Raw genomic sequence first — 13364 nt, 5'->3', positions numbered from 1 at the left:
TACGCCCTCGCTCAAAGTCCGTCAACTGCACATAAGGTTCATGTCCACGCTGTCGCGGTATGCTACCAGTATTAAAGACTGCGATGGAGCTCCGCATGCCACGGCAAACTGGCTGACACTGACGGCGGAGGTGCACAAATGCTGCGCAGCTAGCGCCATTCGACGGCCAACACCGCGGTTCCTGGTGTGTCCGCTGTGCCGTGTGTGTGATCATTGCTTGTACATCCCTCTCGCAGTGTCCAGAGCAAGTATGGTGGGTCTGACACACCGGTGTCAATGTGTTCTTTTTTCCATTTCCAGGAGTGTATGTCTTTCTAGACAGCGCCTTGCAGCTTTCCCTACAGAAAAACAAATTGGATGTGTCAAATCCGCGGAACAGTCTGGCCAAGAAACAGTTTCTCTGCGTTCAGTCCTACGGTATAGAAACAAATCGTCAAGATATGATGTAGTTCTTCCTGCTCTATGGGTTCGACAACCATCATGTTTGTACCACAGTTTCGTCCTAGTCTGGAGAGGAACATCTGTTATTAGGAGGCTGTGTTATGGAGGCACGTTCAGAGTTCTGTCTGATAAAAATGGTCCTATGAGTTGATGGTTCATTACCCAACACCCTACTTTACACACCATGGACGCTGACGTTCCACCTGATGAAGCCAACTGCGATTGCCAACAGACTAATAGTGCTTATTTCGGTGGTTTACCTCGCTGTAATTAGTAAATTTCACTTCATCACTAAACAAAATACATGTGACATCTGGATTAACCTGTCTTAATGCTCACGTACAAAAGTTGACAGGATTCTCTTAATCGTTTTCAAGCAGCTCTGAATGGTGTGAGATTTTTTAGGGATGGAACATAAGTAGATGGAGGATGCGTAGAACACTTGCCTTACACATAACATCTGTGCTGGAGCTAACATGCGGATCAACTGCAACAGTAGCACGATCATTAATTCACCCCTTGTGACGGTACGTCACATAAATGGACATTTGGAGAAAGGGAAAGGAAGTTTTTGCTATGAGACGTGTGAATTATAAATTATTTCAAGACTGTTTACGTGTGCGCGATGTATAACAAATTCTAAAGACAGTAAGGTATTATTATCAAAACACAAATATCGATGTAATTAACAAAACAGAGGTGTTTTGGAATAATCTCTGTCTAATACAGGCCATGAAGATCAGAGACAATGCTTTGATTGAACTATCTCTTCTGTTTTGTTTCGTCCAGTGGCAGGCCGCCATTGTAGTGCTGTCTGATAATTAACGTAAGTTTTATCTGTATTTTTGAAAAATACAATAGAAATTGTTATTGGAAAGTGTTTATTGTTGACTTAGTTGGCACCTCGCATGATCGCAACCATTAATTATAATTAACAAAGTGTTTACAGAACTTCACAGCGCAGGGAGCTCTTCTTCCCTAGCATGATTTAGTCGGCCATTACGCTGACTGTATTATTTAATTAAAATATCATGTCATAATATTAAATGTAAATGCGAGAGACTTCTCAATTTTGATCTTTTAATTATTTCAAAGCTAAAAAGAGTCAAAATAGAATTCGTTTCTTAATATTTAGAATACTGAGTGATTTCAGTATGTTTCACTTTGGCCTCCTAACGGCCGACGAGATCCTTTCCAGTTTTGCCTTGCCAATAACCAACAAGAAATATTGAAAACCATTACATTCCGCAATATCTTACTTAATCTTTGTGTAATTTGGTACATAAATAACTAGTAGCCCCTGAGACCCGTATTAATAATAACAGTTTGCGTAAGAATACGCATATTTTCTTTTATAAATAGCAGCGCTCACGCAAACTATTTATTAGAAGGCGGTGAGTCGCGCGCTGTGTTTAAAATATATTATATAGTACGTACCTCGGGCAGCCGATGTCCGTACGAATATAAGTCAATTAAAAGTCTCATGCTAGCCCACAATATTTCAAACCACCCCAATCATAATCATAAAATATATAAATATAAAAATAAAAATATACACCTATACCGTGATACCCTCTACTGTCCTCACGTGTTTCTTTATGTGACGTTGTGCAGTTGTTACACTACTCCTTTCACGTAACTTATTGAAGAGATTGATAAATACCTGCCGAGACGGGTGAGATCTATTGGGATATCTTGGCGCACATGCCATCTGCAACGAGAATATCAGTTTTTTCTGTATTTCTAAACCCCATCGTCCGTTCACGACCTATTGTTTAGACTGTCACACAGTAACTAATTAGCACGCACAACGTACTCAATGAACTTACAAGCACACAAACATAACAACGCCGTACCTAGGAACTACAATAGTTGAATGTCACAAATAAGTGTTACCATACATTTAGCTTGTTTTGTCAGTATGTATTGTTTAACGTGTCCGCTGCTCGTGGTCTCGCGGTAGCTTTCTCACTTCCCGGGCACGGGGTCCCGGTTTGATTCCCGGCGGGTTCAGGGGTTTTTCCTACCTCGAGATGACTGAGTGTTGTCGTGTCGTCTTCATCGTCATCATTCATCCCCATCACGCTCGGAGGAAGGTAATGGCAAACCACCTCCACGAGGACCTTGCCTACTAAAGCGTTGCGGGTCCCCCGCATCGTTACCCTACACTCTGTAAAGAAGCATGGAACTTCATTTCATTCTCATTGTTTAATGTACAAAAAGTCTATATTTGCTGAAACAGTATACATTTATTATATTATTACATTCAGTTTATTGGGCTTATATGTATTGGTGTTATCAGGATTGGGGAGGAAAGGCGCAGATAATGTGAGAGTGACTGTAAGGGAAACAATGGCGTATAGTAATTTCTGCTGCAATGTCATATTTACATTTTAGTTGCACCCGAAAACTACTACTTCATGTATTGCTTCGCTGAAGCCAATGTGACTTTCTCCTACGACATGTTCAAAAGTTATATACTTTTCCCTCTGATTGCGTACTCTGTAAGTGTATTAGTATTTTTACGTCTTGTGCGAGACCCAATTTCGAAATACATGTAACAGTCTCAACGAAGCACAGCAGTTACGTGCTGTTCGACTTCGTAACTTCGTCTTACGTCCCAGCTAGATGCCCAGAAATCATTGTGTTATTAAATGCAAACCGCTTCCCAGGCAGAAAGTTACGCACATGATAAACACGCTTACACAGTTATTTATGCACTTGCTTCCATAAATCGGTAACATCTAATTACAAATAAATAATTCCAACGTATTTCACTGAAGAATAAATCGACGAAATAGCGGTATTCATACAAATGAGACTTCGAAAGAAGAAATTTCATTTTGAATTGTCGCATGCTGTAAATGCGCAAAAAGGAATTTCACTGTCGGATAAAGTACTGTAATGGTATTGATCCCAAAGAGATGTGCAAATTTATAACTGACGGTATTCCCAAACTTCTAGGAAAAGCATGGCAAAGGACTGAGAGGAAGAATGTATAACATATATCACGACAGTATAGCAGACACGCTGTCTGCATCAAGCTGAAGAGATAAAACTAGTCTGTCAACGGGCAGAATTGATATAACGTTCAGGGAATTTACGCAGGGCTTGAGAGCTGCGCTCACATATTCTCGACTATACCACATTTATGCATAGTTTACTCTTTATCTGGCTCTACGGCGAGTGAGCGTACGACGATTTTATTTCAAGATAAAAAAATCTAGATAATCACACAGCTATTGGCTTTAAATAGGGATACACCACTAATAGAAAACAAGAAACCTTTGATTACTATCAAATAATGAGTCCATCTCGGCTGTATAACATTATAATTGGCCAATGGAGTTCACTTCTCTCAGACAACGCCATACAACAGCCCTATGTCACAGTTTATGTCATCTTACCGTTTCATTCGGCATCGCCTCAGCGTGTCTCTCACGTTGAGGACGTGACAGGAGGCGTCACGCTGGTGCTGTGGCAGGGCCCTCTGCGGTGTAGACGAGGCTCTTGTCGCGCACTCCGAGCACAATGGGACAGTGTGGCTTGCTCCCGCACGTCACCACCAGCCGCCTCGTGCTCTTAGCCCATCCCCAACACACGTGCTGCCTACAACTTTTCTCACTTCTCTACCAGCTTAGATCGCTTCTCACCGCCATGTTTTCACTCGCCCAGCGTCGACGTCTGTCCGCGCCACTCACATGCCTATTCGAAAGATATATACAGGCGTTCAGTAGGGCGCAAATGTCCTAACTGTCTATTCCACTTTTTTCTGCTACTCCTTGGTGTGGCAGCAACCTCACGTCTTTCTGAAATCCCGGACAGTACATTACCACTGTACTTTAGAAGTCCCATAATTTAATTTCGTTAAATGGCGACATTATGCTACCGAACGGTGTACCAGGAAACAGTTTAGATATAATAAACAGAAAGCACAAAGAGCAGTCAGTCAAAAGAACGAGTCTAATCTAATTAAGAAGCTGATTCGATTCGAACTCTAGTCGTTGCCAACGTGATTAAGGACTAATAATAATTTATACTCACAAGTAGCAAGTTCTCTTGTAGGATCCCCTCAGTGAATATGGAACCCAGGGAAGACTAAAATCTAGCGGTCCAAAAGGGGTTTGCCAAACAATAATATAATAACCCAAATATGATGTAAAATCTCTCGTGTTAGAAATATATATGTCCGAATTAGATTATTGTTTCGTGTACCTTTCTAATGATCTATCCATTCAGCTAACACGGTATTTTGGAACATCTTATTTTGTGCATTAAAATCCACCTAAACTATTAGAGATCTTAAGACCAAACTCTGAAATAAAGATAATACTAGCGATGTCAGGAAATTCAGAGGAAAGTAGTGGAGGAATGTCTCTAAGCAAAGGCAGTTTGGACAATGGGATTTTGAAAAGGGTGGCAGTATCACCAAATATGAATTACTAAATATTTTAATCAATAGAAAAATGCTATGTACACCGACACCTGTACATAGCAAGTCATTATAGCGTGTGTATCAGTGAGTACTTCCGGCACCACAGATATTTCCCCACTTCCCTGTACCATTCGCAAACGGTGCGTAGGTAAGCATTCTTATGAGATTTAGTTTGTTCTTTCAATTTAAATTAAACTGTTGACAAAATAAAGAAGGAAGATTAGAATTTAATGACCCGTGGACCACCAGATCGTTAGAGGCGCAACACAAACTGGAATTCGGGAAGGACGATGAAAGAAATCGGCAATGTTCTTTCAAAGGAACGGTCCAAGCATTTGCCTTAATAGATTGAGGGAAATCGTGGAAAACTTGTATGGGTAGGCAACGACCGAAACCGTCGTCTTCCTGAATACGAGCCTAGAGTGTTGACCACTGCTGTTCCTCGCCCGCTTTCTGTGGTCAAGACGTATAAGGAAAGAAGTAATATGTTCGAAAACTCTTCCTGGAACGTATTCTCTCGAATTGTAAATCTCCCACCCCAATAAATAACACCCCGCTTTTAGCGTCTGCCACCAGTTGCCCCATGTAAGATTCTCTCGCTTAATGAGGGGTACCTGGTAGGAGCTTGGTGCTCTATGTTGGGTCTTCTCTGTATCTTATATTAATCTGAAGAGCATCCTTTAAGATTCGGAGGAAGGAAAGTTTTGTAGTTAACTTCTTTCGTGGATGATTAATATTTCTTTTAGAATCTGCAATAGAAGCTCAGCCTGTAATCAGCTGTTCCTGCAACTGGACAACCCCAAAAGGTTACTTCTAGGTATTGTACGGTTGTTTACTCAGTGAATTATCACCAAAATGATCACTGAAAATAAATCCATCTCTTAGCCTATTTATGCACAATAAATTACATTGATATACGTTGACGGCAACTGTCAGTCACAAAACCAGGAGTCGATCAACTGTTAGGCTTTTCGAATGTTGCTACACTTTTTTGACGTTAAAGCATTCCAAAAGACAACAGAATCATCCGTGAACAACATTTACGAGTTTCCGGCAGTACCAACCTAAAACACAAAAAACATTATTTATATTAAATAATTTATTAAACAAAAAATAAATAATCGAATACTGATATCTATATAACATAACAGCCCAGGAGCAACCCGGTGCTTCCGAAATTGTAGCCGCTACTGCCGATTTCATCCCGTTAAGAAATACATTTTGATTTGCATACGGTATGAATTTCAGAATCTAGTGGCCACTCTGGTGCGACATTCGATAGTCTAAGCGACAGTGTGGAACTGTATCGAATACTTTCCCAAGGTCAAGGAAAACGACATCTACTTTGGCGGCATTGGCTGCGGCGCAACGGATGCTAGCAACTGAGAGTGAGCAGGACCTTGTTTGTTTGTATAAATAAATTTTCGTTCCCCTCATAGGCGATACTTCTTCAGCAGATTGACGTCAGGTCTTTAATTATGTGCTTTTGTCCGACTAACATTCTTGATAACGTTAGTGACTTACTCTTTCTTCCAATCTTTTGGTATCCTTAGTTTGCTTCCTAAGAACCACCGCCGTTTGGGGAATAGTACACTTTCGCATAATCTCTGTAGAAACATACACTCATCAAACTCATACGCCATTCCAGTGTTAAGTAACTTCAGTTTGATTTATATATCTCGGTCAGCCAACTCACAACATGCCATTACAGTTTCGGTGCGAACATCATATAGCACACTGATGTTTTTCAGAAGAACCCATTAAATGTATAGATCTCCTCTATACCATCTTTCTTTCCTATGCCTGTGTGATAAACGAGCAAACGAAAAGTTGACTTCAAAAATGGTTGAAATGGCTCTGAGAAGTATGGGACTTAACATCTGAGGTCATCAGTCCCCTAGAACTGAGAACTACTTAAACCGAATTAACCTAAGGACATTACACACATCCATGGCCAAGGCAGGATTCGAACCTCAGACCATAGAGGTCGCGCTGTTCCAGACCCGAAGCACCCAGAAGCACTCGGCCACAACGGCCGGCTAATTTCAATCCGGATAATGATTTCACGTAAGATCAAAATTTCTTGTGATTTTGAGTCAGATTTGTCGGTAAAATGTTGCGTGCAGATCCTTTATACATGTGTCACGTTGCTATCCTTACGCCCATTTTGTGTCTCTTCAGATTCCGTATGTCTACAACGCCTTTCTTAAATCTGTGGTGAAGCTCTCTTCACTTCGTAGCGCCGGTACTGAACCATTGTGGGTCATTCCTGACAGAAGCTAGCTTGTCACGTACTTGTCTAAGGCATATTTTATAAAACATTTTAATTTTATTCACTTGTCCTCGACGTGCAGAATGTCAGTAGCTGATTTAAATTTGTTTCGTGTTACTCTCATTAAGATAAAACATTGTACCTTCCTTGTCTTTCAGAGTACCAAATGTATTCTATGTTTATTGATTAGATAACTTTTCTTTAAATATTGGAAGTAACAATTTATAATAGTGAGAGGGTTAATAAGACGTCCTTATTTCTGTGTTCACGAAAAGTGTCATAGAGTATTCGACGAGTGAAATTTTTCTATCTATATGTTATACAAAGACATAAGCCTATTTGTGTAGAATGAACGAAAGAGCTAATTTAGTGTCCGTTGACTACTCCCCCCTCCCTCAGGTATAGGAGTAGTAATGGGGTCAGGGAGACTGGGGTAATAACTTGATCTTTACTGGTGGTGGGTGGAGGAGTGTACGATAAAGGTAACCAAATGGTGTCACAGTTCTGTATTGTCAGGCGCAGACGTAGTGGACGGTTCACACCTCCGATCGGTAGGCGGTAGTAGTATCCCAGGCAGGCGGTCTCGTGGACACAGTGGCAGAGTGAAGGTGACCTGACAGGCAGGCCCTCAGGTAAGCCTTCGTTGGTTCGCAACCCCGCTGTGACGATGCTGAATGCGTCAGAAAATCAGCAACACCCCAAATAGACCGTCACACAGACTTCATCAAGGCATAGCCTCGTCGTGGTGACTATCTCAGATATATGTGTAGGATAAAAGACGAATGATCAATGTTCAAGAATATGACAGGAGCGAACATTCGAAAGGAATAAGTGCAGTAAACATGGGTTCTAACATGTATACGTAAAGAACTATAAGCACTTACTTATTGTTGACACTGTGGAACAAACTCTTCTGATGCAGGCTATTTGCTTTACAGATTTTTTGAGGTGGTATTATGGAGCAAAACAAGATATGAATGTCCGGTAAACGTGCTATTTACAATGAAACACGTATCCTCTACTGAACAACTGCTCATAGCTCTCAACATATTCCGGCCGCGGTGGTCTCTCGGTTCTAGGCGCGCAGTCGGGAACCGTGCGTCTACTACGGTCGCAGGTTCGAATCCTGCCTTGGGCATGGATGTGTGTCATGTCCTTAGGTTAGTTAGGTTTAAGTAGTTCTAAGTTCTAGGGGACTAATGACCACAGCAGTTGAGTCCCATAGTGCTCAGAGCCTAATTCTTAACATACGCATTTTTGGGGCCATGTTTACTAGACAGGTTTTTTCTTTTCGTTTCGAACCTTACTAAGGTAAGAACTGTTGTATACATCAGTGCCGTCGAATCTTCCTGAAGGCATGTCGTTGCCCAGATAATTGGGCTGCTAATGAGAAAGCTGCTAACATGTGGAAGTTCTGGGGCCTATACGCCCTGATTATGGGATTGACTCTTCTCTGGGCTCGTACCATTACAAAGCAATGTAAAAATGGTATTCAACATTTTGAAAAGATCTGTCACAATGCAGACTCCGACAAAGAACTAAATACGTGACTCTGTTAACATTTAATACAGGTCTTAGTGTAATAATATTAGTCGTGAATTCGTTTGTGAAAAAAGTGATGATACTTATTGGTGACGTAGCGATGGCTCGGACGAGAAAGCGATCACAGTCTGTGCAGTGCAAATCCGGGCTATCAGCAGCAGCGTTTTGGTTAGACCACGAAAGACACAAATCATGAGGAGCAAGTGCGGACTACAAACATTCAGTAGCAGTTATCGGAGAGGCATGAACTATAGTCATCGACTGGAAGTTGAGTAACTATTAATGATCAGACAAAAACATACATTTAGTTGTGAGAGATAACGAGCTATAGTGTTTACGTTGTACTTAAAATGTGTTGCATCTATTGGATTATCAGTACCCTAGTGACTCTAACGATATATCGATAGATTTTCATTATTCTGTTTTCTCTTGCTGCCTGCTAGTCTAAATGACACTATATAGGGTCATCATAAGTTGGTAACACTGCGCCTCCTCTCTCAGTGTAACAGCGGGGATATCGCTATATCCCACCACGTGTAACTGCTTTCGTTCTGTTCTGTCAAGACGTTGGAATCTCTTATTTAAATGTAAGAAAATAAGTGCAACAATCCCAACAGAGATCCTTGGCCGAGGCCAACGTGCGCGTGACGTCAAGCGTCACAAGAGCGAAGTACATCAATGTGCACTGAAGAGCCAAAACCTTAGGTCACTGTTCACAGCGAGGTTGAGGTTGTATGCTACATGGTGGCGTTGAGATCACGTGAATCAATAAGAAAAGTATATGAGTGGGGCAGAGACAAATGGTGAAACATTCTTGCAACGATAAGTGGTGCAAATGCGGAAATCGGCTGGCGCAAGACATTTTGACAGAGGCCAGGTTGTTGAGGCCCGACACAGTGGATCGGCCTTCACTGCAGTGTGTGTGACGGGTGATAACGCTTCACGTAGCTTGCCACGACCTTTCACCCTGTGAGTGGACATGTGGTCCCTCCTTCAGTAGGGCCCGAGTATCTTATGCGACTTAACTGCCAAGGTCATCAGTCCCTAAGCTTACACACTACTTAACCTAAATTATCCTAAGGACAAACACACCCACCTATGCCCGGGGGAAGACTCGAGCCTCCGCCGGGACCAGCCGCACAAACCATGACTGCAGCCCCCGAGACCGCTCGGCGAATCCCGCGGCCCGAGTACACGAGGGGTGAGGTTCACTAGTTACCAGAAGCTCTAACGTTACGGCTGTTATTGGGCTCCTTAGAGTGAGAGCGTTCAGGGCTGGAGAGAAGGCCAGCGTCCACTCGATATGTCTACCGTGGAGAATCATCCGAGAATAGGTGGGGGCATTACCTGCGGCTGTCGGGCGAGCAGGGTGCAGTCATCTAGAAGCTGTGGCTGACGTCAACAACAATGACTTCTGTCGCATTGGTTCTGAAGCCAAGGTTCATACAGGGAGACCTCATGCGAGGGGTGCAAGCAGAGCTCGCAGTTCATAGCATCGTTAGCAGAGATGATCTGGGTACATTGGTTGGGAGACTAGTGGTGGGTCACAAACAGAGCTTCCACCATCTCTGTGACGGTCTTGGCTGCAGATTTCTAGACCTGCCTTATTGTGTGAAGATTTTTAGTACTCCCTTGATAGGTCGGGGTGCTCTGCACAGTGGAAGTAACTGCTTGTATAGCAGAGTACTTATGTAGTGCACATGAGGTTCTTTTAGGCTAGACGGCTGTCTTAGGCACTCTGATGAATACTTGCCATTTGATAGGCAGCAAGGGTTGTCTGAGGGCGTTTAGAATCAAGCCACTCCATCGGTCAACAAAGTTTCGGAGTATTCCTAATAAAGTTCCGAATTTAGTGCCCTGAAAGAATGCTCTCGAGCTCAAATTATTCTTAGAAATGAGGGCAGCATGAAACACGAGGTGGACTGCTCTGCGATATTTAGTGAGCTATAGAATGTGTATTGGAAAGACACATTAGAGGTCATACAAGGGGAGGTGCTCATTGCAGTTGACAGAAGTATTGCCTCTAATATGTCGAAGATAATTGTGATAGTGAAGTGATCAGATCACGTATAATAGGTGTAGGTGAAACCAAGTTAATGGCTGGATGCTTCTACCGGCCACCCGATTCCACTGTGACAGTTCTAGTGTTATTAAAAGGAAGTCTACGGCCAGTAGCGCATAAATACCCAGATCATGCAATACTAGTTGGATGCGACTTTAACCTATGTAGTGTAGACTTAGCGATCATGATGTTATTACAGCAACTATGATTAAGAATGTTAATAAATCAAAAATCCTAGGAGAGCGTTTCTGCTAGATAGAGCGGATTAGACGTTGTTAGTATCTCACTTTGACAGTGAACATATGACACTTACTTCCAGTAAGATTGACGTAAAGGAATTAGGGGTAAAGTCTAAACACACTGTAAATCGTGCTCTGGTGAGTTGTGTGTTTAGTACGTGTATAAAGGACGGAGAAGATAGAGGGTGGATTAATAACGAAATTTTTAAGGTGCTGTGGAAGCAGAGGCTGTTGCGCTCTCGGAACAAAATTCAACACACAAATGGCGACAAAAGAAGTTTGGCAGAGATTTGTGCGTCTGTGGAAAGATCTATGAGCGAAGCACACAACTAGCGCCGTCACACCTTAGCAAAAGATTTCGCTGAAAACCCATAAAATTCTGGTCCTATGTAAAATCGCTAAGCAGATCTAAGGCTTTCATTCAGTCCCTGGTTGGTGAGTCTTGTGTGGCACTTGAAGATAGCAAAACGAAAGTCAAAGTTTTAAGTTTCACGTTCCAAAAACTGTTTACACAGGTGAATCGTGGAAATATAGCATCACTTGACCATCGGAGAGACTCCCGTATGGGCGACATAGTATCAGGAACCTCTGGCGTAGACAAACAACGAGATGATTTGAAAGCAAATAAATGACCAGGTCAGGACGGAATCCCAATACAGTTTTACAAAGAGTACTCTACACATTGGTCACTTACCTAGCCTGCATTTATCGTGAATCTCTCGCTTAGTACGAAGTCCCAAGTGACTGTATTCTTGACACCAGGCTTTACGGGCTCTCCTGCGAGCTGAGGTCAGTGGAATGCACCTTGCAAATTTCCAGGTGAATAAACCATATCTATTCAGTCGTCTGTAGACTGTGTGTCTGGAGACAGCTGTTCCATTGGCTCCGGTAAGGTCCCGATCATGGCTACCAGCAGTACTACGTGGCCGTCTGCCGGCATTGATGGTGAGATATTGGTCTTCTTTTGGTGTTGCACACTGTGGATGTCCCGTACTGTGGCGCCTGGACAGGTTTCCTGTCTGCTGGAATCTTTGCCTAATCCTGACATTACACTTTGTGGCACACGGACGGCCCGTGCTACGACCTGCTTTGTTTGACCAGCCTGAGTCGCCCTAGTATTCTACCGGTCATAATATCATCAATATGTGTTCTTTGAAATATTTTCTACACACTGTCACCATTACCACGACCGAAAACGTGTGCACACTTACTCGGTGCTCCGTACTCTGACATGCACCAACACACCTCTGCGTATGTGGAGTGCTGCCATCGCCACCGTGTGACAACCGGAGATCAGATGCACCGCATGGTCACACCCCGAGGTGATTTAAACCAGCAAACCCGCCCATTAGAGCGTTGTTTCACCATGTATCAGCATTAGCCTTAATTTATCGGCATGAGTGTATGTTCTCCTTGACTGTGAGTGTTCATTAGAGACAAGGGTATCGTCAGGAGTGCCCAAGAGATAGGACTGCATATATATATATATATATATATATATATATATATATATATATATATATATATATATATATATATATATATATATATGGCGGACAGGATGACCAGGAACTTGCGGTTTATTGCTGATAGGGCTATGGTGTAAGGTAAGGTGTCAAAGTTAAGTGTCTGTAGAAAGATACAAGACGCCTTAGCCAAAATTTTTATTTGCAGTGATGAATAACAGTTAACTGTGATGTGAAAAAATGTGACTTCATGGAGATGGATTGGAAGAACAAACCTGTAATATTCGGACACAGTGTTACTAGTGTCGGGCTTGACACAGTCAAGTCGTTTAAATATGTTGGCGTAACGCTGTAAGGCATTGCGAAATGGAACGAGCATGAGAAGATCGCGGCAGGTCCGAAACAACATGCAAAAGTTACAGACATGCTTCAGCAACTCAAATGGGAATCTCTACAGTTAAGGCAACGTTCCCTTTCAGGAACACTAATGAGAAGGTTTAGAAAACCGGTATTTGAAGCTGACTGCCAAACGATTCTACTGCCGGCAACGTACACAGCGCTTAAAGACCCCGAAGACAGCAAAAGAGAAATTGTGGCTCAAACGGAGGCATATAGATGGTCGTTTTTCTCTCGCTGTATTAGATAGTGGAAATGACTGTAGTGGTACACGGTACTCTCCGCCACTCACCGTACAGTGGTTTGCGGGGTATCTATGTAGATGTAGATGGCTGAAAGCGAGCATCTCGGAAACTGCGAGGCTAGTCGGCTGTTCGGGTCCTACTGCCGTGAGCATCTATGCAGAGTGGTTGAAGAATGCCGAAACCACGAGTGGGCGACAAGAAGTTGAACTTCCGTATCCCATCATACAACATAGGGATCGGAACCTTGCCCGCTATCTAAACGGGAC

This window comes from Schistocerca gregaria, chromosome 3, assembly GCF_023897955.1.
Source record: "Schistocerca gregaria isolate iqSchGreg1 chromosome 3, iqSchGreg1.2, whole genome shotgun sequence".
In the NCBI taxonomy this organism is placed as follows: domain Eukaryota; kingdom Metazoa; phylum Arthropoda; class Insecta; order Orthoptera; family Acrididae; genus Schistocerca; species Schistocerca gregaria.
The sequence above is the reverse complement of the archived record's forward strand: the minus strand, read 5'-3'. Positions refer to the sequence as shown.